At 33.5% G+C, this 26,208-nt stretch overlaps 1 protein-coding gene across 4 annotated transcripts in view; it reads left to right on the top strand.

Moving 5' to 3' along the window:
• The window catches only part of LOC129739518 (RNA-binding protein MEX3B), a 172,458-nt gene that overhangs the window by 47,384 nt on the left and 98,866 nt on the right, over positions 1 to 26,208 (top strand). The window contains exon 1 of one of the 4 annotated variants that reach the window (XM_055731000.1): positions 1,646 to 1,663. The exons of 2 other annotated variants lie outside the window; for them this stretch is intronic. The gene's annotated coding sequence lies outside the window, so the exon portion shown is untranslated. Of the gene's footprint in view, positions 1 to 1,645; positions 1,664 to 2,580; positions 2,695 to 26,208 lie in introns of those variants that run through there. One more of the 4 variants, XM_055730999.1, reaches the window with a different exon arrangement.

Raw genomic sequence — 26,208 nt, 5'->3', positions numbered from 1 at the left:
TCTCACCTAGATATTTACATCTGGTTCTGTTATAATTAAGTACTCCAAATTTTCGATTTTAAGTTTCTCTAATCTAAATTATATCTTATTCTGATTGACAAACTTGAATGGGGTTGAGCTCATATTCAATGATCAAGATTTTTTTCGGATTGTCCTAAAATAAAATGATTATATCTTATTTTGATATACGTACAACTTTTTCTGAAACACGGACATCGAAGTCAACGGCTCAAACCTTACATTAACGAGTTTCGCTCAACAGATTCATAAAATTGAATCAAATTTTTGGGAAACCAAAAATGGGGCATGGTTTTATCAAATAATGTGGTTTATTGACCTTCCTCTATAAAATTTTCTCGAAGCACTCATATCTTGATAAGTTATAATTTTGATATAATTTGTTCTGTCCAATATCAAACTATGCTATCTGAACCAGATATAATCTTGATAGGAGCATATCAAAAACTGATATAATTTAGCTACGCTCGTATAGATTTTTTGATATAATTTGAGATATTTTAACATCCTACGAGTACTGAATTATAACACATTTAGATAGAAAAAAATAAGTATCAAAATATCTCATTTTGATATAATTTTGTTTTTCCCTCCTGATCGGGAACCTAAAAGTTCAAATTTACTCATGTAAACGTTACTAAAAAATTCTGCTAAAAATCATGGATCAGTTTTGAGCTAAACAAAGCTTTTCAGACCTCAGGGTTTAAAAAATTCAAAAATGACCCCACATCGAATCAGTCTATTGGGCATATGTGCTTGAAAAAAATTCTAAATTTTTATAATGTCCTCCAGTAAAATCTAAGCAAAAATAGTAGGTAACCAAAAAGAATGTTTTTCCAAATTGGGAGCAGAAATTTAACATTTTAACAAAACTATACGTCTAATTTTACTAAAACCTACAGTTCGACGCCCATGCTATCGTCTGCACTATCAGCGACATATTCATCCTTGAAGTCGCGAGATAGGAAGAGAAGAGCGAAAACTAACCCCGGTGAATTCGCAAAAAAACGATTGGTTTGATTGAAATGTAAGAGAGCACCTCTATAAGCCCGAGAGCTCACGAAAAAGAGCGCACGAGAGCACATTTTCCAATGAATTGGCTATCTCTGGTGAGATTCGCCGGTCGCCCTGTTCGATTACCAACAGACAGCGTCGTTTGTTGGAGAATTGAAGAAAAACGGGTTGGCGGGTGGGTGGTTTTGGCGTTGAGCACGTTTTTGCCCATCCAGTCAGTGCAGCATGTGCAACATAGAAGGACCCGATGCCCCCCCACAAAACTCATCGTTCCCCTTTCTTCCTCAGCCGGTTGATTCGTTTAAATGGTTACATACATATATAGGTGGGACTACGTCCAGAACTCTTCTCCAACAACTCGAACTGCATTCAGAGATCGGACCAGACCAGACCAGACCAGACCACACCAAACCAAACGAGACACCGGCCAGACATATCCCTACTTCTAGTGAGTGGTACTAAACAAGACAACTCCCTTTTTACAATTTACCGGTGTGGAATTTTGTGATTGATTCCAAGGTTTAAGTAATAACCGAAGTTTGAACAGCGAAAAGAGTTTGCCCCCCATTGAAAAAGAAAACAAGTGAATCCGGCTCGAAGGACCGGCTTTTTTTCCGCTACAACTTCACCGGTAGGTAATCACCCGAAAAATCGATACCGAGGCGATTGCTTGCCGATTAACCGAAGCACAACGTGCTCTGGATTCGGATTCGCAAAACGTTGTCGGCACAACGATTACTTAACAATAGGTTCGCGAACCAGCTGAATTGTTGCGTGAAGGAACCAAAGCCGAAAGCCGGAACGATTTAGGCAAAAGAGTGACAGAAAAATAAAAAAAAATAAAACCGGCCAAATTGCAGTGCGAAAAACCGCGTGTTCTGTGTGCGTGAGTGTGAGACGTGAGCAGGAACATCTTCTTCGTCTGGCCTTAGACCAAAGACCGAAGATAAAAAAAAACTCAAGTCTCACCGAATCTGGGGAGACGAGGCCATTCTCGTCCTCGTTCGTTCGTACCACAAACTTTGCGCTCAGTAGTGCAACTCTCTCTCCCGGATTGTTTTTTTTTGTTAGTTTTGTCGGCTTCAAGAAACGCCGGGAGAGCCGGTTGGAAACGAGAGCAAAAGTTCTATGTTCTGTAGTTCCCTTCAGAACCCCTTCTTGCTGAAAACCGAACCCCACCTCGTGTTATCCGGAGGGAGTTGGGGCCACCCCACCCGAGTGCTGCCGATCGGAACGGATGTGGAGGTAGACAGAGAGACACAAACACGGTCTAAGTTTGGTGTTATTGTTGTTGTTATTGTCGGGAGTCGGTCTGTTGTCGGTAGTTTGGGGTTTGTAGTAGGTAGCCCGCTTAAAGTAAAGAAAGCGTAAAACCGAAGAGGAGGAGGACGATTACGAGAACGAAAAAGAACAAGTCGAAGAAGGTCGCGTCGTGTCTGAAAACGCGAAAGTCGAAACGAGACCGTGAGGAAGAAAGGGGAGGAGGGGGAGCGGGGTTATGTACCTACATATGTACATACTTACTTAACTAACTTGTAGTAACAACCGACGCAGTTCGATTCCCGGCAAAGGGGATCCTTGGGGCTCTAGAGCGCAGCCAGAATACACAAGTCGAGGTTTGTAGAGCGAAATGACCCGAAGATATGTAAGGCAGCGAAGGAGGTAAGAGCGAAGAAGGAGTAAACTCCCATCCGGTTGATCCTCTATTTTTGTTGGCTCTCGGTTGAAACACTAAGACGGCACTAGGCGTTCAGTCGATAAGCTTCGGCTCGTTGTCGTTGGCTGGCTTTTGACTAAGCCGACATGCGGTGATAGGTGATCCCTTCTTAATCGTAACGTGTAGTAACTATCTTACTGTATTTATCATGCAGCTCGGCTAAGCCTGGCTAAGCCTGGTTGATTAATTACATTCTCGCTTTGAATCAATGAACATTTAATTATGTCTTCCGAGAATTATAATTCTTCAAAACTATTTGTTACTAAATTTTTACATTTTTTTTTCTAAATTCCTTCCGAAATTCTCCCAGAACTTTTAATAAGGGTACTTTAGAGCAATTTCAATACTTTGCTTTTATTCCAACATGTAAATTATATGAAATTTTCTGTCGAGGATTCAATACACTGTATTAATTCCAGACTAGTACGACCGATAGTAAAGTTAGTCAAAAAATTGACCGTCACCTTTTTGTATTTCGTATTTTTTCTTTTTATTAATTAAGAGGGTTTTTTATCATTAAAAAAACTTTAACCTAACTTCTAGAAAAATCTTTCATCATTTTAATGATGAAAAGTTAACAAATTCAATCAATTTAGAATTTAATTTTTAACAAATAGCCAAAAACACCTTAGAAGATGTATGCGAGATTGATCGTACAGTACAAGTTTTTCACAGAAAACATGGTAAATCAGTTAAGCAAAATGACAAATGTAGATACAAAAAGCAGTTAAGAAAATTTGAGAGTATACTCGATATCCCAGTGCCCAGAAACCTCATTCAAGAGGCGTCATGATCTCATGAATGTGAATACCAAAAGTCAAAGTCGATGCTTGATTTTGATAGTTTTAGGATTTTGTTTTGTTCTTTCTGAACGGTTTTTTCATGTCTTTCGGAGAAAACCTTGTATTGTACGCTCAATCTTGCATACTTCTTTCATGGTGTTTTTGGATATTTCTTAATGAAATTCAAAATACCAGGAGTTTTTACGAAAAAAGTGGATAGCTGTTTTTAAGGTAACAGTTCACTTCTCCATTCGCTTACAGGTTTTTTAAAACAATTTTTACAAGCTGTCCTCTCAGCTTGTTTGATCACCAAGCTGTCCTCTCAACTCACTTATAGGAGTTTTCTTCAACATTAATTACAAGCTTTCCTCTCAACCTGCTTGATCATCGAGCTGTCCTCTCAACTCACTTCTAGTTGTTTTTTTTCCATACATTTAACTTCCCTCAACTCGCTTATAGGAGTTTTATTTAACATTTATTACAAGCTGTCTTCTCAACCCACTTGATCACCAAGCTGTCCTCTCAACTCACTTATAGGTCTTTTTCCCATACATTTATCTCAAGCTGCCTTCTAAACTAGCTTATAGGAATTTGCTAAAAAAAAATTTTACAAGCTGTCCTCTAAACCCGCTTGATCACCGAGCTGTCCTCTCAACTCACTTATAGGTGTTTTTTACAGACATTTATCTCAAGCTGTTCTCTCAACTCGCTTATAGGAATTTTCTAAAAACATTTTACAAACTATCCTCTTAACCCGCTTGATCACCGAGCTGTCCTTTCAACTCACTTATAGTTGTTTTTTCCATACATTTATTTCAAAATGTCCTCCCAACTCGCTTATAGGAGTTTTCAAAAAAAAAATTACAAGCTGTTCTCTAAATCCGATTGATCACCGAGCTGTCTTCTCAACTCACTTATAGTTGTTTTTTCCATACATTTATTTCAAGCTGTCTTCTCAACTCGCTTATAGGAGTTTTCTTGAACATTGATTACAACCCTCTTGATCATCGAGCTGTCCTCTCAACTCGCTTATAGGAGTTTTCTTAAACATTTATTACAAGCTGTCCTCTCAACTCGCTTGATCACCGAGCTGTCCTCTCAACTTACTTATAGGTGTTTTTCCATACATTTATCTCAAGCTGTCCTCTCAACTCGCTTAGAAATAGGAGTTTTCTTTAAAATGTATTACAGGCTGTCCTCTCAACCTGCTTGTTCACCGAGCTGTCTTCTCAACTCATTCGCTTTTAGGAGTTTACTTAAACATTTATTACAAGCTGTCCTCTGGACCCATTTGATCACCGAGCTGTCCTCTCAACTCACTTATAGGTGTTTTTTCCATACATTTATCTCAGGTCCTCTAAACTAGCTTATAGGAATTTTCTAAAACAATTTTTTACAGGCTGTCCTCTCAAGGCGCTTGATCACCGAGCTGTCCTTTAAACTCACTTATTGTTGTTTTTTTTCTATACATTTAATTCAAGCTGTCTTCTCAACTCGCTTACAGGAGTTTTCTTAAACATTTATTACAAGCTTTCCTCTCAACTCGCTTAATCACCGAGCTGTCCTCTCAACTCACTTATAGTTGTTTTTTTCATACATTTTTTTCAAGCTGTCTTCTCAACTTGCTTATAGGAGTTTTTTTAAACATTAATTACAAGCTGTTCTCTCAATCCTCTTGATCATAGAGCTGTCCTCTCAACTCGCTTATAGGAGTTTTCTTAAACATTCATTACAAGCTGTCCTCTCAATTTGCTTGATCACCGAGCTGTCTTCTCAACTCACTTATAGATGTTTTTTCCATACATTTATCTCAAGCTGTCCTCTCAACTCGCTTATAGGAGTTTTCTAAAAAAAATTACAAGCTGTCCTCTCAACCCGCTTGATCATCGAGCAATCCTCTCAACTCACTTATAGGTTTTTTTTTCATACATTTATTTCAAGCTGTCCTCTCAACTCGCTTATAGGAGTTTTCTAAAAAAAAAATTACAAGCTGTCCTCCAAATCCGCTTGATCACCGAGCTGTCCACTCAACTCACTTATAGGTGTTTTTCCAGACATTTATTTCAAGCTGTCCTCCCAACTCGCTTATTGGTGGATTTTAAATGTACTTCAAGGTGTTATCGCAAAGCCCGCTAAAATTTTCTTTCTTACCAAACTGTCCCCTCAACTCGTTTTCTTGTGATATGATTTTTTTTTTAATTTTTTAAAATTTCATTTCTTGTTGTTTTGTGTTTTTCATTCAGAGTAGAATTATTCCTCACTCGGATTATTTAATTATATAGTATTCCATCTCACGATATAACTTGACAAACATAATTCCTAAAATTCACTCGGTCTGGTTTCTCACTTGAAACCAAGCTTTACTCACTATTTGTTTTTAAAAACAAAATAATTAATTTTGAAACTCGATAGTTTTTTCCCAACTATTGGTAGAATTTGTGCAGCGTGTATAAATTCTGACGATTTTTGTTTTTATTAATTCGGTTTTCTTTTCAAATTCTACATTTCTACCTCAAAATACAATTTGGTTTTCAAATACCTGCCACGGCCGTCAAATGTGCAAACTGGTCCAATGCTCGGAAACAACCGTGGACTCCGCCTGACCACAACCTACGGGAATAATCACGCGCTACCGATCGACTTGCCTACTCGCACGCTCCTTTATTGGAACTCAAAATTAAGTATGACCGTGGTTCAAAACATAGTTCGATTCTATCAACTTAAAGTTAAGTACCTTTTTTCCTCCTTGCGATGGTTCAAAACGGAGTTCGAACTGTGAACTCAAAATTGATCCTTTTTTTTCCTTCGGCGAGGGAGCAAAGCTGAGTTCAACCTTATGAACTAAAAATTGAACTCTCTCTGTTGGACTGAAAACACTCAGCGAGTTCAGTTCGAACCGGAACAGCAACCAAGGAACACGACGCAAAATTTTGTCGTTCCGGAACAATTACCGGAAGACTATGAAGGAACTTCATAATGGAATGTCTAACGTGTCAGCGTAAAATTCTGTCCGTCAGTGTCATCATATGGTGAGTGGCTTGGAATGTCTGTGGAATGTTATTTACTTTCCATGGGAAGTAACATCCGAAAGTTGTTTTTTAACCGAAAGTGTCAAATTTTTCTATTTCTCTGTAATTGCAATGAAATGTACCGGAACAGCAACATCCGAGTACAAATAAATTTTACCATCCTTTAATTCCCTGAAAATAAACAACCCCCGAATAAAAAGGATAAATTTGAGTTCGGCTAAACTTAGTATTGAGTAAATTACTCAATTTTGAGTTTAAAAAAAGGAGCGTGCAAGCTCATCGCTGACTGCACGCTCATGGCGGATTCCCCTTTGCACTATCTGAGATTAATTCATTCCCACAGAAATATCGTAAAAAAGTGTACATTTCATCAGGTGTATGAGAATTCGAAGCCTTACGCCTAGATTGAAAAGCGGTTGTAATTTTTTTTCCAAAAAAGTTTTTTTTTAATTTGCACATCTTTGATTGTGACCTTAAATGCCATTTTTGACTAAGTTTAATAAAGTTTTCCATAGTGTTGGCTTTTGTGTCATGTTTCTCAAGGCTTTTATCGATTATGGGCCAGTTCCTTTTAAAATGTCGTATTTTGAGGAATTTTGACGAATTTTGGCATTTTCCGATAAATTTTCTTTGTTTTTGGTTCAACCGATAAACGGTTTAAGTAGTAAAGTGATTGGACCACAATTTGGGCAAATTCAATGAGATATTTCTCAGTTAACACAAATGATCCAGAAATAAAAGGTTATTTTAGTTTTTCCAGTAAGTTTCTTTATTTATTGTGACCAATGTAAAAAATGCCAAGCTCTTCAAGCCGTAAATACAATTTTTGTATCTCACCCACACCCAGGGGTGGAAAACACCCAAGCAACCAAAAGTTCCATAAAACAGGTACAAACACGCTTACTCAGCCCCATCATTGATATGAAGTACGTTCTATGCAGCTCAAAATTTAAGTTCTTATTGATACTTCCAAGTTCCAAAACAAGTCTTAATGATCTTCTATTCAGATTCCAGCAGCCTCTTAATTCAGCTTCCAAAAAATCGCAAAATGAGCAAAAAAATCTCTCTCTATCTCAACTGAACCGTTGGCTTCGGTTCATATCACCTTCTCTTGATTATTTACTGTGTTCTGTACCGGTGCCGCCATGATGCCACGCGCCGGATTTCAAACTCGACAAATTGCTCAATTGCTTCTTTCCTACATTTCCTACATATATCGCGTCGGAATGGTCACTCAAGTACAAAATTACTTATTGGAAAAAAAACTTGCCCGGCTTGGGGATCGAACCCCGACCTGCGTGGTGAGAATCGAACACGCTACCACGAGACTATGCCTAGATGTTGTTCTAACGGAAACTAAAACTCGAAGAGGTGATTTGATTTTGAAAGCACATCAATGCACTTTTTGTGACTTATCAAATCCCGTTTGAGCACTTTTGTGCCCTTTATGTGACTTACCAAATCCCGTATTGAGCACTTTTGTGCCCTTTATGTGACTTAAGTCCCATATAACGTACGTGAAGATCACTTTTGCAGCTTTCAAGTTCGTTAATGAGTACATATAGTTCACTTATGGGAATTGGGCAAAACAAGTCACATACAATGTACATATTAATCACTTATGCAACTTGCAAGTTCATTAATGAGTACATAAAGTTCACTAAAGGGAATTGGGCAGTTGATTCTCTTTGTCAGCCAATATGTAACTTTCAATGCCTTCATTCAAATAATTATTTGACTTTTGGTTGCTTGGGCAGAAGAAACAAAAATGCGCTCAAACGTCAATTTGATCTGATTAAATCACCGACCAGTGAGTAGGCATCAAATTTTGTTTCATTAGAATGACCATTCTTAAAACTTTTTTTTAAGTCGTTGAGGGAGTTTTGCATTGGATAAGTTTACAAGTTTCACCATACTGAGCATGCCTCATCTATGAAACAACAGCTTTGTTGATTTTGTTTGGTTCCGGCACGAACTTTTATCATAAACGATTACAAATCTTTTCAAAAAGTGCTCATTTTTTTATCGAAAAGTAAAAAATGCTGCAGCAAAATTTCTATTTGCTATTAATAAAATTCTAGACACACACTTATGTTTGTATATTTTTTTTAATTAAACGGATTGTAGCTCATCAGGAATATCCTTTATTGAAACAACGTTGAATAATTGCAAACTAGAATGCCAATTCGTGTCAAATTCGGAGAAAGTTTCATGGTCCTCTAAAAAACACAATTTTTTCCCACAATTTTTTAGAAAGAGCGCGTACAAACATTGTGATCTTTTATATTAAGGAAAAAATACTATTTCTAATTCTACTATTCTAATTAATATTTCTTTCGATCTGCTTTGATCTTTCTTACCTTTTGGTAAGTCAGGTATGTCGACCCTTCTTAGGGTGTTGCAAAAGGGGATTTTTTTTTATTATCTGGGGTCTTCAGATTTTCCCCAAAATAGAAAATTTCGTTTATGTTTAGAACTTTAAAACAAATGTATTTTTTCAGATTTCTAAAATTTTTACTTTTTGAGTTTGATTTGGATTGACTTTTTTTAAATAAAACTGAACCTTATTTTTCAACGGAAATCTTAGAACAGCACAGTAAAACGCATTAAAATTTGAACAGTTTTTCAAATAAATTATTTTAAAATGACATATGATCCTACGTTGTTGGAAGCACTCACTACCTGCAAATGTGAGTGCAGCTGTTCGACTATTTGTTTGTTTTCTAAGCAAAAAAAGAAATTTATTGCCATAATTTCTTTCATAACTCAAGGAGTTGTTGACCTAGCTTGGTGGCTTCAGATGAAAGTGGCAACATAAATTGAGCTAAATAATTGTATTTTTTTAAGAAAATTCGGTGATGCAGATGGTACTTTTAGACATTATTTAAAGCTTATTTACAATGTTTCATGTTAAAAAAACATTACTTGAAAATTTGAAAATATTTTATTTAAAAAGCTGATAAAATTTCAATGCGGTTTAACGTACTATTTTATGATTTCTGTTGAAAGACAAAATAGTTATGTACTTTTGAAAAATGATTCAATATTATTTACAATAAAAATCTAACCGAATCTAACTCATAAAATAAAATTTTTAGAAATCTGAAACAAATCTAATATTCAATTTTGGAGGATGTAACAAACAAACAGATTACGAATAGGACATACCAGAATGACGCACGATTATCTACTGAAACAGGAAGAACCACTTATATGTGATACCTGCAACGTGATTATTACAGTGAAGCACATCATTTTGGACTGCTTAAAATACAAAATCCAGAGAATAGAATTGATCAACGGTACAACGTTAGAAGCAGTGTTAAGAAACGATAAAGAAAATGAAGAAAAAGTGATAAAATTCATTCAAAAGTGTGGCATAAGTGAAATTTGACATGTATGATATTTTGAATTATTTTTTTCGGAGGGTGAAAGCAGTTGATTAATCCCTCAATAAATAAAACGTACAAAAAAAATTTTTTTTTGGAGGAGATCCAATGACCTCCGGTGCAAATTTTCAGATAATAGAAAAAAATCCCCATAAGCCGCACTTGCACCGGATCAGACAGTTTACGCTAACAGATTTGGCGCCCAACGTGGGGCCATATTTACGAAAAGTGAATAAAACTTTCCGGAAAGTACTAGAACTGCAGTACTTTCATTTTATAATTTCTTGAAATCAAAGCTTAGTTATTTATTAACATGATTTTCTGATAAACTAGAGTTTCCTTATTCACTACAATAGTTCTTATATATTTAAATGATAATCAGTTTATATTTAAATGATAATCAAAGTAGTTTCTGTCTTATTTTTTATTATTCCATCTGAACTCACGCACGCCTTTCTAGAACATAAACAAACTTATTTCCGCGATACAAGATGGACAAAAATGTCAAAATAATTCAAAATTCAAAAATAAAATTTTATCAAATATTTTTTTTTAATTTGCCATTTGTTTCACTGTTTTATGATTTTTTTGCATTTTGAACATTTTTGTTGTTTCTTCTGGCCTCCGGAGATTTAAAAGTGAATAAAATGGAATCTTTGAGTAATACGAAGTACTCCTAAATAAGTTTGATTTAACTGAAATTTTATACGTGTCAGTTTTTTGAGCCGATCTATAAAATGAGTGTTTTTGAAATTCAATGATGAAATTTTTTCCAAACATTCATTGCTGTCGAGACCGACCGACCTATTCGGCATATTTTCCCCAACCCTCGCTTTTGCTATTTTCCATCAATTTCGCCATTTTCTTTCGTTTTAGGGATGAATGACAGCATGCTGTTAAATTCCCGGAAAAAAAAATTCTTTCGCTAAAGTTTCATTTTTTTCGCACGAAGAGCTACGCGACCCGTTTCTTACGAAATTAATTTAGAAACTGATAATAATAAACTGAGAATAATAAACTGGTTTGCCTTTTCCTCTTAATTCCCATTGAACTCTCTTACTACAAAACTCTACATAGTCTTTTTCTAAAAGGAAACGAATGCTCTCTCGAAAACCAAAAGATTTTGAATACATGAAAACGAACGTTCTCTCTCTCATATGCAAGTGCTGCCAATCTCACAGCTGTCAATTTCTTGTTTATTCTATCACAGATATAAATTTCTTTCTTTTCCCTACAATTGTCACTTTTTGGCACATTTTGTGCTCAGAAGCTTGGAAATGAAAAAAATCTCAAAACTATCAAAGATTCATTGAAAGATCTTTTTTTTCGTGATACTAAGAAACTACTCTTATTTTTTATTCAAAAGCTGTTTTTTTTTTCAAAGATCTAAGATTCGTATATAACTATTAGATGCAATAATTGTTACCATTTTCTCGAGAAGATTTCAAGCTATGTAAAAAAATGTATGAGTTATCCTTCCCTTTCTTGTCCTCCCACTGGAAGTGGAGCGAGGTCTCTAACCAGAAAAATTTCTAGTACTCGAATACCCTTCTATGCCTAATTTGGTTTCATTTTTGATATAAGTTTAAGAAATTTGTAAAAAAAAATTGTATGGTAGACCCCCTCCCCCATCTTTTCAGATAATCAAAGAAACACTTTCTGTATCCAAATATTGACCCATACTCAATTCTGTTCCATTTGCTCGGTTTGTTTTCGATTTATTCAAAAATGTATGGGAGCTCCCCTCCCTTTCATATCTTCTCACTAAAAAGAGGAAGGGCCTGAAATGTTCATAAAAACCCTAAATTCCGTTCCCAAATATCCTCATAATATTTGTAAAAACATTTCCCATTCCCAATGTATCCTCAATTGTCAAATTAAGTTTCATTTGCTTGATCAGTCATCGAGATATGCAAACATGTGTGTTTTGTTCGGAAGACACCTTCCACCCTTCCCGTGAGAGGGAGAGGTCTCAAACTTTTATAGGAACCTTCCTCGGCCTCAAAACCCTCCACCGACCTAGTTTCACGTATATGGGTTCTGTAGTTTTCGGGAACAGACAAACAGACAGCCAGACATACACACAAACAAACATTTTTCGATCAGTCTAAACTAAGGTTGCCAGAATTTTTTCAACACGTTTCCGGGCTGGACAAATCCGGGAATATTATAAAAACCTGCAAAATACAGGAATTATTCTTTAATAAGATAAAAGTAAAAAAATACCGGCAAAATCCGGGCATTTTTCGAAAAAATCGAATATCCGGGCGTGGCCGGACTGTTCCGAAATTTTGTATAAAATATTCGGGCAAACCCAGATAAAACTGGGCAATCTGGCATCCTTGGCCTAAACGTTTTGAAATTTTCACCTAAGCTGCCCATAAAAGGAACAACTTCAATAACAGAACTATCCTGCAGGGATGCCAGAAATAATTGTCAGTATATCCATTGATTTTCTAGAATTCGTATAGAATTTTATTCTTTTCAATCGTTTAATCTCAAAAATAAAACGTTTTATCTCAAAAATGAAACATCGAAACAACATTAGGAATCTACGATAATGAATTAATAAAAAAACAGTTTTTTTTATATTTATAGCTACAATTCATCGAAAATTCCCATCTGATTTTAATCAAAACTCTAATATTTTCTCCTTCCAAAAGGCCATATCATCAAAATCTGACCCCCAAACGATTAAGTGGAAATGTTAATTTTTTGAAAGTGGTCAAGATTTTTTAACGATTTGATGAAGTTTCTGTCAAAACGACCTCCCTCGATCAATTTCCAAACTAATGACTGTCAAACAATTAATTTCCAAATGACGATCGTCTGGACTCGATAAGAGCAACAGTTCGGTATATTGGTGGTAGAAACATAAGGCAGGACAAGGGGAGTTTCCACGAAATTCTCCAATGATGATGGTGATGATGATGATGACGATGTTAATGATGATTACAGACTACCAATCGAGCACCATACGATGCGATGTTGTGTTCGATGCCCATCGAGTCGCAATTTATGCTGGAATCCACCCGAGCACTTGCAACAGTCTGAGTTTCTTTGGAAAACGCCTTGTGGCATTGAAGGTTTTTCGTTTTTTTTTATCCAATTGAAGAATCAATTGTCGATGATTGTTAGTCTAGAACAGAAGTTCAATTATTTATCAAACAAAGAGTAAATCTGTAAATATTTTATCTTTGTAAAAAAAGATTTTTTTTATAAAATGTAAAAAATACGAGATCACAGACAAGCATTGATCCCCGAAATTGGCATGCGAATCCCATCATCGGAACACATAAAACCACAACTGGTGCAAACGAAAGTAAAATTACAAAACCTCAGCCAGCTCTTGCCTTCCGGAGCATAAAAGTTGTCGGCAGCCCTCTAGCATACAAATAAATATGCTTATGTGTATATTGGTTAGTCTTTTTTATGCTCCCACTACTCCACTTCAGTCGGCTGGCAAAAAAATTGCGAGCGAGTGGGCAAAATCGGCCACCAGAAAGTGAAAAAATCAAGAAACCCAACCAACAACCATGTGCGTGTAAAGCGGAATTGCCAAAACATATAAATTAAAGAAGAACACACCATCAGAAGAACTTCTGACTGTTCTGTGCTGCTCCATCTCGAGGGCACTCTCCGGAGCGCTGAGCCGGTTAGTTAGTAGTTATAAGAGGCTCAAGAGCTGTGATTTCCGTCAATCAGACGACCAGCCAAGCCAGCCAGAGGCAACAAATGCTACCCCCTAATATTCCCTCTTCTCTTGTTTCTGATACTCTATTCAGCTCCAGTTAGCAGCAGTAATAAATGTAAGAGAAAAATGTTCAACGAATCCAGCGAAAACGAAGCCAATAGCCGGGCCAAGTTAAATGTGCCGCGCCGGGCGTACATAATGTGTGAATTTTGCTTTCCGAATCCGAATACCTACACGGATCGACGAGCCCCCCCGTTTGGGCTGGTTTTACTTCCTCCCTCGTTTGAATAAGATTGACAGTTGGACTCCCAAACAGAGTCTTTCTGCTGAATGAATTTAATTTTTTTTTGTTTTTAAAGATAACGAATATAAAAGTCTTAAAACGAATTTTTTATCCGACGTTCCCTAGGAACGTCAGTTGAGTCCAATGTAGTTTGATTCATATATAAGCTCTTAAAATCTTAAGTCTCATGATATTCTGAATGAGGATCGAAACTAGCCTTCTTTTTAATGGGAATATCAAATCACCATCGAATAGCAAGAAAGTAAATTTGTGTCACCCTAAGGAAGTCTACTAAGGCCACTGCTTTTTTGGTTAGATTCCTAAGGGTCACAGGTGCCTGTTTTCAAAAAAATTCTCCATGGATAAAAAATAAGATTCCAAGCTCAAAATAGTTTAACTTAAGACTAATCAGAATTTTAAAGGTATGTTACCATATTCTAACAAGTATTGGAAATGAGAAAACCTTAAAAAAATGTATTGAATATAATTTAAAAATAACACAAAAAACAATTGCAAAAAAGGCTGAAATAAAAACAACAAAAAAGGAGAAAAACAAAAAAATGACTAAAATAACAAACCAACAAAAAAAATAGGAAAAATCAAATGACCAAATTCAAAGCAATCGAATCTTAAATTTAGAAAAACAAAAAAAGAATCACAAAAATTACGAAAACTAAGATGAGAAAGAAAATACAAAAATCAGGGAAAAATCTATAATAAAAAAAATCAAAATGTGGAAATGGAAAAAATGCCAAGAATAACACTAATGACAAAAAATTAACCACAACCAAAAAAACAAATTTTAATATTTACGAAAATAGCAAACATGATAAAAATGCTTCAAATATCAAAATTAAAATAAAAAAAAACTCCCAAAATGAAAAAACTAAAGAACATGACCACAATTTAAAAAAAAAATCAAAACTTTCTACATCGAATTCAAAATCTAATAAACATAAGAAAAATCCAGAATATTTTGAAGAACAAGAAATTTACTCAAACGACTTAAATGACAAAAAAAAATTCAAAAAATCGAAAGGATAGCAAAATTTCTCAAAAAAAAAAAAAAAAAACCTTCTAACACCAAAAAATGAAAGAAATTACTTAAATAACATACTGGAAAAACATGACATAAGTGAAAAACAAATAAAAACAAAAAAAATATAATAAAACTTGAAACTTAAAAAATACTACATGATAAAAAGAAAATGAAACCAGAAAAATAGAAATATTGGAACGAAGTAAGAGAAGACAAAAATTGAAACAAAAAACAAAAATATAAGAAATTCGAAAATGGTTAAAATGAGGCCAAAACTGAAGCAAAAGAATTTTTAATTTAGAAAAATAGAAATTAAAAATAGTAAAAGAAAAAAAATACTCACAAAAATGAGAAATAAAATACAGAAAACAGGAAAACAAAAATGTAGGAAATGACAAAAGTGATAAAAATGACGCCAAACATGAGTATAATAAAAGGTAGAAATGGCAAACATGAAAAAAAAAACAAAAGAAAAATGTAAAGATTTACTGAAATAATAAAAAAATAATAAAATTAAAAAACAAGTTCAAAAATAATACAATTGACAATAATTTGATGTAAAAAAAAAACAAAAAAAAAATTTAAACAACAATTCAACAAAACAACATTCAAAAAAAAATAACATGGAAAATAACAAAAATGAAAGAAACGACCAGTTTTATTCACTAAAAATAGACAAAATTTAAGATCAACTTAAAACACAACAAAACCTAAAAAAAGAAATACAATTTTAAATTTAGAAACAATAAAATTTAAAAAAAAATGAAAAAACTTAAAAAAATGACGAAAACAAAGATGAGCAATAAAATATAAAATTCAGGATAAAAAAATGTGATAAAAAAAGAAAGTGTCAATGACAATCATTAGAAGAAAAAAGTTTGAAACGAGAAAAATGGAAAAAAAGTAAAATAATTAGAAAAGATAAATGGTAAGATTTACTAAAAGCTTTGAAAATTTCTCAACATATAAACAAAATGATAAAATTAAAGAAAAAAGAAATGTAAAAAAATAAAACAATTGACAATAATTTGATGACAAAACGAAAACAAACATAAAACAAAATCTAAACAACAATTTCAGAAAAGACTTAATCGTAAAAATTACAAAAATAAAAAAAAACCAACATTATTCAGTAAAAAAAAATAGTCAAAAATTAAGAACAACACTAAACACAAAAAACCTACAAAAAGAATAATTCAAAAACGAAATCACAAGTCAGCATGATTCGGTCGTGAATAAAATAAAATATTTCTGATAAAAAAAGAAAGATAAAACTGAAAAAAAATTACGAAAATTCAAAAATGATAAAAACTTTCAAAATGCTCTCATAAGATTAAAATCATACAACAGAAAGAAAATTACCGAAATCTTCGAAAAGCAGACAAATATAAGGCAAAAATGAAAAACTATAACCTACAAATATCGAAACGAAGCAAGAAAGAAAAAAAAAACAACAAAAATGTTGGAAAACGACCAAAAGGCCAAAACGATACCTAATTGACCAAATTACCAAAATGAGGTAACGTGTCGAAACTTAAGCAAATGAATTTAAATTCAAAAATTTAAAAATGAACTCACAAAAATAAAGTGATTAATATTACAAAAATCGGCCACAATAGAAAAAAATCCAAAATATCTGAGAAATGCATAAAAAACGACAAAAATCCCAAATTTGACCAAAGTTTCTATAATTAAAAAAATTTCTAAATAAAATACATTAGCACGAAATTTTAAAAAATTATAGAATTGACATAAAGTATAGAAATGGGGACACATTAACAAAAATGCATTTTTTTTTACAGAAAAAGACATAAATGATGAAATGAAGAAAAAGTATAAAAATACCAAAAATATCAGAAATCAACAGAAATAGAAAATAATCCTCAACAAAGACAAAAATGACAAAAAGCTTAAAACAAAAAAAATGAAATCAATATATTTATTCTTATACAAAACCGATAAAATTTCAACAATGACGAAAATGACAAAAAAAGATAAAAATTAAGAATAAATAATAATAAGCAAGACAAAAATGCCACAAAGCAAGCTAAATTAGGAAAAAAAAACTAAAGAATCAGAAAAAAGAAGGACAAAAAATGCTCGAAGGTATGAAAAAACGAAAACTCTTGTTTCAAGAAAAAAAAAACTGTTGACAGAAATTACAAACAAAAACAGAAAGAATCAATAGCAAACTGAACAAAAATGAAAATGAATTAGCATAAAAAATGTAAAATACCATTATTTATTAATTTTGACCCACTTTTTGTTTCTTTCTGTCTTTTTAATCATTTTTAAAAAGACAGAAAGAAACAAAAAGTGGGTCAAACTTAATAATAAAATGTCATGAAATGCAGAAAAAAAGATAAAAATAACACAAAAACAAGCAATACCTAAAAAAACACAAGCATCTAAAAAAAGAAGCATAAAATCGTTACATTCGAACCTAAAATTTTATTTACGAAAAATACAATTGAAAGTTGAAAAAAATTTCAAAAATAATCAAAACAATCAATATTTAATTCGCAAAATGATCAAAAATTTAAAAAAATTAACATGAAAAATGCATAATACGATAAAAATGATTAAAAGAACAAAAAAGACCAAAATTACAAAAATAAAAATTTACAAAATGCAGACAAAAAAAAATGGGAACGAAAAAAAAAATCATAAATGTAAATCAACACTGAAAAAAATTACAAAATGGACACAAATGTAGCAATTGACAAAAACACCTTAAATGACACAAATAACAATAAATTAAAATATTTATAAAACTCCAAAAATTACAATAATTTTCATTTATACACATCACAAAACTTAAACAGTTTGAATTTCTAAAAAAGATAAAATTTAAGAAATTCATTAAAAAAACAAAATTTTTACAAAAATTGAAAAATTAATGAAAATTGCAAAAAAAACAAAATTTAGACAAAAATGAGATTTTTAAAAAAAAGTTTGAATAGACCATTCAAATTTGACAAGAAGAACAGCGGCAAAAAGACTAATGTAACAAAAACTACTAAAATGACATAAATTTAAAAAAATATTAGAATGACAAAAAATACAAAAAATTTAAAATGAAAAAAAAAACTAAATTATAAAAATGACAGAAATGGCACAAAGATGAGACCAAAATTGCAAAAAATCAGACTCAACTGGCAAGTACATTTCTCCAGTATGACGAGCGCAAAAAGAATCATTGGTACCTAACTCTATTATTGGCCCCATGTGAATAGTTAGCGATTAAAGGGTGTTCGGTCCAAAAAGTGGTCATGCTAAATTGACAGTTAAGATTCCGGTCGTTCTAGTTCAAATTTGCAAGCCTTTTGTTTGACGCTTGCCATCAGATTTTGTACAGTCTTCTTTCTTCGGAACGGCAGTTTGCTTTGAACTTAAGCTTGCTGTTAACAGTTTTTGGGTCTTTTTAAGGTCCTGCTAAGCCAATATTTTTCGACTGGGCAAAGTTCTGGTGTGTTGGGAAGGTTCATATCCTTGGGCACAACCTGAATGTTGTTAGCGGCATAACCACTCCATAGCCTTTTTTCCATGATGGCAGGATGCCAAATCCGGCTAACACAGCACAGACAAGTCATGTTTCTTCAGGAGAGGCAGCAAACAATTTTTAATACTCTTTTTCACGTAAATTTCCTGGTTGACGATCCAGGTTGCAACGAAAATGTCGCTTTTCAAGCCACAGGTACAGAGAGCTTGCCAAACGAGATATTTTTTGGCAAAGTCCGTATGGAGTCTGCCTTGGCGTAGGTTGTGTCGTCCATAACCACGCAATCGAAATTTGTCATCAATGTCGTTTATAGCTTCGTGGGCATAAAGTCATTGTCACTGGCCCAACAACCTGGAGCAGCTACTCCAAGAAAAAAAGAAAAAAAGAAAGAAATCTTGTTTGTGACCTACATTTTTGGTTTATTGTTGCGATTTGTTTGAATTCGGATCGTTTTTTAGCTTCATGTACGATTGTAGACGACATTCGCCACTTTATTGTGACATCTCGAACGGAGAGGTTGGGGTTTCGCTTGAAAGCGCTAGCCAATCTTCTGTTCGTCACTGCGGGTGCCGCTTTCGATTTCCGCCAGATCCAGACTTCCTAGTTGTCGATAAACGTTCCCCAAACACTTTTTTTTTTTTAAATTTGGTGATGGTTGATTTGGCCACATTCAACGATTTTGCTATTTCTGCTTACGTTTAGTTTGGATTTTCACGACGCATGTACAAAACTTTGATTCGTAGCTCCTCTTGCTAGGACACCATTTTGATAACTAATTATCTAATTTCAAAATCCAAATAGAAGCATCACACACTTACAAAATGAGGGGTGTTCAGGTTTTTTCAACGAATGATAAGAAAAAAATACGACAAATTTAAGTTGACCACTTTTCGATCCGAACACCCATTATTATTTTTTCTTCCTCAGTTTGGTCGAGGTTGTGGGGAGAACACACAAAAAAGGCCATTCATTCTTACGTTTTGTGCGAAATTGAGCAGAATGGAAGCACCGGCATTGGCAGCAGTGAAAAATGAAACAAACCCCAAAAGAAAAGAAGAAAACATGCCCCCATTACTGGCAGACGACCGAGGTGGAGCGCTGGAGGTTGAAAGTAATAGTAATACACTCAACTTCAGCTGCTTGTTTTCCCCCTCGATTGTAGGTAACTTCATGTTCTGATCTTTTAACCAATACACCAAGGTTGCAAATCATCGTCATTTTCTTGAACATCATCATCATCATCATGATTATCATCATTCACAACCTTCACGAGATCGTAATCGGTTATGTTTTTTGCGTTCCAGTGGTGTAACTTCTTGGGCGGAGAAAACAAGACTAGGTAATATCCTTCCTTTAGAGGGTATCAGATGATAAACCTCTTACCCTTACCAAAGCGATAGCTTTTTTTAAACACAATTTTTAAATTATTTTCGCTCAATTTCATGATCAAAAAAACATAGTTCAAATTTATAAAGTTCAGTTTTATTTCCCACTACCTGTTACGACAAATATTAAACTTCGTTGGTAAAGACATAAGACCGAAGTCTTCCCAAATACTTCCCAAATTTTTTAAAAAAATATTTTAATTATTTTTCGAGAGAAGTATTAGAGGTTAGATTTTTCCGTGAACATATTCAAAGCTTTTTTTCAAATGCACTTAAATAACTTTAACATATTACAACAACAATCATAACATAGCACATCAAAATGCATTATCGTCTTTGAAACAAAAAAAATCTAATAATCTGCAGAATGATCAGATGTTTTAAAATTGCAAAAATGAAGCAAATTTGAAATTTTGGGGGGAGTCCTAAAGCCTAGTTCACACTAGGCAACTGCGATTTTTGTTATGAGACGAACTTTGTTGTCTGTTGTTGGAAACCTGAGACGGTCTCAGTATCTCCCGAATAAAATGGGAGTATTTTTTTAAGTAGGTTCAAGTTAGGTTCGTTATGTGTTCACTAGACTGAGTCGATTTGGGGTAATTTTTGAATTTCTTAAACCCTGGGGTCTTAAAAACTTCATTTTTGGTTCAAAATTCTTTCATGATTTTTTACAGAATTTTTAATTAACGTTTACATGAGTAAATTTGGACTTGTATAAAAAAATTGTATATTTTGTTCTGAAAAATTAACATCTTTATTGTTTCTTCTGTGGAACTGAGCCTGCTTATGGTTTTTGTGCTAATTTACAAATTCTCTAAAGGAAATTTTTCGCTCAACAACTTTGGTATGAATAAACAATAAACTCAATTGACATCACTGCTGGGGCCTAGCGAGGTATGGAATGACTCCTTTTCACGCAATACTTCGCTAGGCCCCAGCAGTGATTTCAATTGAATTTATTGTTTTTTAATGTCAAAAGACGTACCCTGTTAAATCGCTAATTTTTTTTTTTTTTGCCTTATAAGATACGAAGTTACAATTTTTGACAAAGTTGTTCAGAGGAAAATTTCCTTTGAAGAATTTATAAATTGGCAAAAAAACATTTGCATGCTCGGTTCCACAGAAGAAACAAAAATGATGTTGAGTTTCTATTACAAATATTCAATTTTCCCATAGAACACAAAAGTCCAAATTCACTCATGTAAACGATACTGAAAAATTCTGCAAAAAAAATCATGGATGAGTTTTGAACCAAAACGAGGCTTTTAAGATCCCAGGGTTTGAGAAATTCAAAAATAATCCCAAATTCACTCAGTCTAGTGTTCACATAAAATAAAGTGTTTGTTGATTAACAGTTCTCTCTCTGGAGACTTTTGAATGAAATATTTCATTTTCCCTTAACATTTAAAAAAAAATTGTGGAACCCCTAAATCAGTCAAAATCAGCTCTTAAACTAAGGTTGCTAGATTACTTTTTTTTATCCGGGTTTTCCCGGATATTGAATATAAAATTTGGGAAAAATCCGGTCCGGCCAAAGGAAAAGCCAGAACTTTGCGCAAGTTTATTTTTAATCTCATTCTCAAAAAAAAAACCTAGAAGAAAAAAACTATGTTTTTTTTTATTTATGTGGCCAAAACGAGATTTTTTAATCAAGTTACCTAAAAATAATTTTGAAAGGTTTTTTGAAAGCCTCACAAACGATGTAAAATCTGCTCATTTATTTTGAAGAAAACTTTTTTAAGCTTTTCCATAATGTTTTTTAAGTAATTCCTAGGTTTCGACTGAATTTGCTAGGATATTGCCCAAATTTTGGTCAACAATTGTGAAATGAAATGCCTGGATTTTGCCAGGGTTTAGATAAAATAACCCGGATTCGACTGGCCCGGTAACGTCCAAAAAAAAATCTGGAAACCTTAATCATGGTGTATTTGGCTAACGGTGAGAGTCGACAAAAAAATTTTAAGATAACTTTAATCATACTGCTTAAAGTTTCAGAAATTTATAAAAGAAAATCGAAAAATTAACGTCAAAGGGGAATAATTTCTCAAAAGGTTTCACTCCAATTCGAAAGAAGAGAGCACCCTTCGAGTAAGATTGCCAGATTTTTTCCACTCAAAATCCGGGCAACATTAAAGCAAATTCGATCAAAACCACGAAATGATTTAATAAAAATCAAGCAAAAAAAAAAACACTTGAAACATTTTTTTTCCTTCTTCCATACAGCAGTTTTCAAGCGCTTTTTTGGCTTTTAAAAACCGTTCATGATTTTTTACAAAAAATTTACTAAAAAATGTCTATGCTGAACGAAAAAAAAAATATAATAGATAATTAAATTTTAGTTTTTTGTTAGATTTTGCAAATAAAGGGAATTTATCAACGAAATCTGGGTAACTGAGTCGGGCTGGAATTTTCCTAATTTTTGTGTCAAATATCCGGGCAAGTCCGGGTTAAACCGGGCCATCTGGAAAGCTTACCCTAGAGTAAGCATTTCCTTTGCGAACCAGGATTTTTTAAATTTGGCCAAATCTGGGCTTTTTATATCGAATATATTGAGGCAGATTCCAGTCATTTTAAGAAAAGAAAATCAAGAAAAAAGTAAGGAAAACACCTTCAATTTGCATGTTTTGAATCGAATCACGTCAGCAGCGTTCAAATTGTTTTCAAATTCCTAAAAAAAAACTAGATAAAATACGAACCAACCAAAGGCTGACAGTTTCTATAACAAATTCAAGAAAAAAAAGAATCACTTGCTCAAAAATTGAGCCCTATTTGAGGAATCTTTTTGAGCCAGACAGTAGTTTGCTTCAGTTTTCCACTTTATTTGGAAACCCGGACGTGTCCAATTAAATCCGGCAAATCTGGAATGCCTACCATACAATAAACAATACATAACTTTTTTTTATTTATTTATTTATTTATTTATTTTATTTTATCCATCCAAAAATTAAAAAAAAACACTGCTATAGATGTTTCAATTCGAGCAACTGGCAATTTTTGAGTCCTTCAGGTCGGAACAAATATCAATTTCTTCTTTTGTCATCACCCCCTTCGAAATTTACAAAAACCAGAAGTAGGGAACGAATAAAGTTTGAAGTACTTCATGGCAATTTAGAAAAAATTATTAAATATCCGAAAGATTACAACAGCAAAAAACAAATTGTGGTAGATCACCTTGTGGATTTATCACCTTTAATATTCATGGTTTTATTGAATTTTCCAATAAAAATTACTTGATTCATAGGTTTTGTGCTATGATATAGTATGCAATTTTGTTGCATACAAGCTTTTGTCCAATTTTTCCAATTTATTAATTTTTTGCACTATATTTTATTATCACCCTCTCTCCCCCCTCGTAATGTTCCAACTCCGAGTGACAAAACAAGGATTTGAAATTTGTTCCGGCCTTATTGGTTGCTCTAAAAATAGCCAAAACAACAGAATTTGATTTTTGGTAGTTTCCAACGAACAACAATTTTAAATAGTTCAAAATTTGTATTTGCGACAGAGTTGGAAGACTGTCGTTGGATAATCTAGCTGGTGTATTCGAATTCGAAGTTTCAAAGTTTCGAAGATTTTAATTTAGCACCTTAACAACAAAGTCATGTCGTGTCATGTAGACTTTCTACACGAAATTTTTTCGTACAATTTTCTTTCATTGTCAAGTAGGTACAAGTTTAGTTCATGGTGTGTTCACATCAAATAAAGTGTTTTTAGACTAACAGTACTCTTTCTGAAGCCGTTTTATCTTTTTCTAAACATTCAAGTTCATTCGTTCTTTGATACCTCATGCTCTAATCTCATTCTCTTATACTTCCCATCACCTTTAAAAAAAGAAAATGTCAAAAACTTCAAACTCAATGAATATACAACAGGTTAAAAAAGTAATGCTTAATGTATCTGAAAATAGTTTATAAAATTTAATTTTGGAAAACATGAGAAAGAATAAACTAGCTTATCGTAAAACAGTAAACATCGTAAAAACCATTTTGAAGAAAATCTAGAAATTTATGACAGACAAAAACAAATTTACTGCTAGCTTTCTGTAACCAAACAAACGAACGAAATTATGAAAAAAAAAAATATTTCAAAGCAGAAATTGAAGTTAGAAATCCATAATTTTGATAAAATGGGATAAAATAAGTCAGATAAATTAAATATTGTAGAAGAACGTCAAAAATAGTTTATAAATCGGAAAAAATTAAAATCGATTATCGGAGGGAATCTCAAAAGTCTGAACTAATAAAAAGTGAGTAAAGTGACTGAAATTTGAAAAAAAAAAACGGAGAAACAATTTTGTGTGCTAAATTATATTTTTGATTATTTCCTGGATTTTGTAGAAATAAAGTCGGGTGAATTTTTACTTTAAAAACTTGGTTTTTTTCAACTTTTCACCATAATTCGTGCTGTTCACTTTGAACTGATTCGATTCGAATTCATTACCTACATGAAATAAGGACATAATTTCCAATGCTTAAATTGCTCCATTAAAACCTAAAACGTTCTCTCATCAACTGAGACCCTTAATTAGAAGTGACGGCACTTCCTTCTAAAGATCAGCTCCCAGGCCAGGATGAACTCTCTACGGTGTGAACCGATGCGTAGCCTAACGATTCCAAAAATCCGGGTCAAAATCCTCACTCAATGCCAAAATAGAAAAGATCCCGAGGACTGAAAGATTGAAATCGTACCTCTAGGTAGTTGTTGTTCTAGTTGGTTCTTGCAAATGAGAAGAAAAAAACAAGAACACAAAATAAAACGTTTGATTCGTCTGTCTAATCGAACGCACGAATAGTAGATGTAATCTGTCTGTAGAGCAGCAACAGGAACACATAAAAAAAGATAGACACCGCGAATAAAAGGGAAATAATTTGCCACTTGTCCGACAATATGTTTGATGATGATGGCAACAACCTCTCGATGAGGATAGACACAAGATGGGTCGAAATGTGGTTGAAGAGCACTATTTCGTCTACGGGGGAAGGCTTTTGCCCACAGCAACTTCAAAGCGCTCTTGAGAAGTTGTGCCTAATTTCAAGGTCTCAAACCCCCTAGAAACTTCCTCGATCCACAAGCATTCTACCCCCAGAAACACGTGGTTGAATGGGGTTGGAGGATTTTAGTTCCATAAGAAGTTCCATAAGAAGAAAAAAAAGCAAAATTAAGAACACTTCCATCCATCCTCCCCATCAGCTCATAATGAAGGTCTCAAAAAGAAGCTTTTACACTTATTTCGTTTTTCGTTTTTCGTTGACGAAAAACACAAAATCGAGAGACAAAAGATAATCGTCAAACAGTCGTCATTGAGGGAAACGGTTTTCACTTTTTGAATGCGGATTTGTCCGTGTGTGGCGTTCTCTCAATTAGACTCTTTTAATTAATCTTGATGACCACCAAGAGTCTCTGAACGGCCGAAGCAGCAAACAACTGACAGAGTTGAAGAATAGCAACAGCCTAGCATAGCATTACGTATCATACTTAAAAAAAAATTATGATATAATATAAGGTTGCCAGAATTTTTCAGCACGTATCCGGGCAGGACAAACCGGACAATTTTATATAAATATCTGGCAAAATTCGGGCAATTGATTACAAAAGTGACGACCATAAATCCGGGCAATATTCGGGCAAATTTTCTCAAAACCCAGAAATTACTCAACAAAAATCAATAAAAGAAGTTGAAAATATTTTTTTTTTCGTCGAAACTCATCGCCAGATTTTGAATAGTATTTTAAGCTTCCAAAAAACCACTCATGATTATTTTTATAAAACTTCCTCAATTAATTTCGTTTTAGAGACGATCGTTGTTTTTTTTTTATTTGATTTGCCAACAAAAGTGAATTAAATCCTGACTAAATCCGGGCATTTTTAAATGAAATCTGGGCAACTGGGCCGGGCTGAACTATTCCCAAATTTAGTATAAAATATCCGGGCAACCAGGATAAAACTGAGCAATCTGGCAACCTTAATATAATATCAATTTTTTTTTATTTTATAATAGACGTGATTAAAATTTTTAACCTATATCCAACAACGAATATCTCCTAGAATGAGGTTGCCAGAATTTTTCACGCACTATTCCGAGCCTGGAAAATTCGAGTTTTTTTTTCTAAAACCTGCTATCAAACCAAAATACGGGTAATATCCGGGCCAATTGCCCAGAAAGAAAAACCATCAGAATTTCAATCGCCAGAAAGAACTTTTTCCCAAAATTCCTTTCCCAGACGATCTGTTCTCCAGAATTTTTTTACCACAATAAACCGTTTCCGAAACCGAAAATTAAATATTTTTATCCAAACTGGAATTTAAAAAAAAAAAATTTGTTTAAAAAAAATTGTTTTTAAAATACATATTATTTA

The sequence above is a fragment of the Uranotaenia lowii genome, chromosome 1 (genome assembly GCF_029784155.1).
Source record: "Uranotaenia lowii strain MFRU-FL chromosome 1, ASM2978415v1, whole genome shotgun sequence".
NCBI classification, from domain to species: Eukaryota; Metazoa; Arthropoda; class Insecta; order Diptera; family Culicidae; genus Uranotaenia; species Uranotaenia lowii.
The sequence above is the reverse complement of the archived record's forward strand: the minus strand, read 5'-3'. Positions and strand labels throughout refer to the sequence as shown.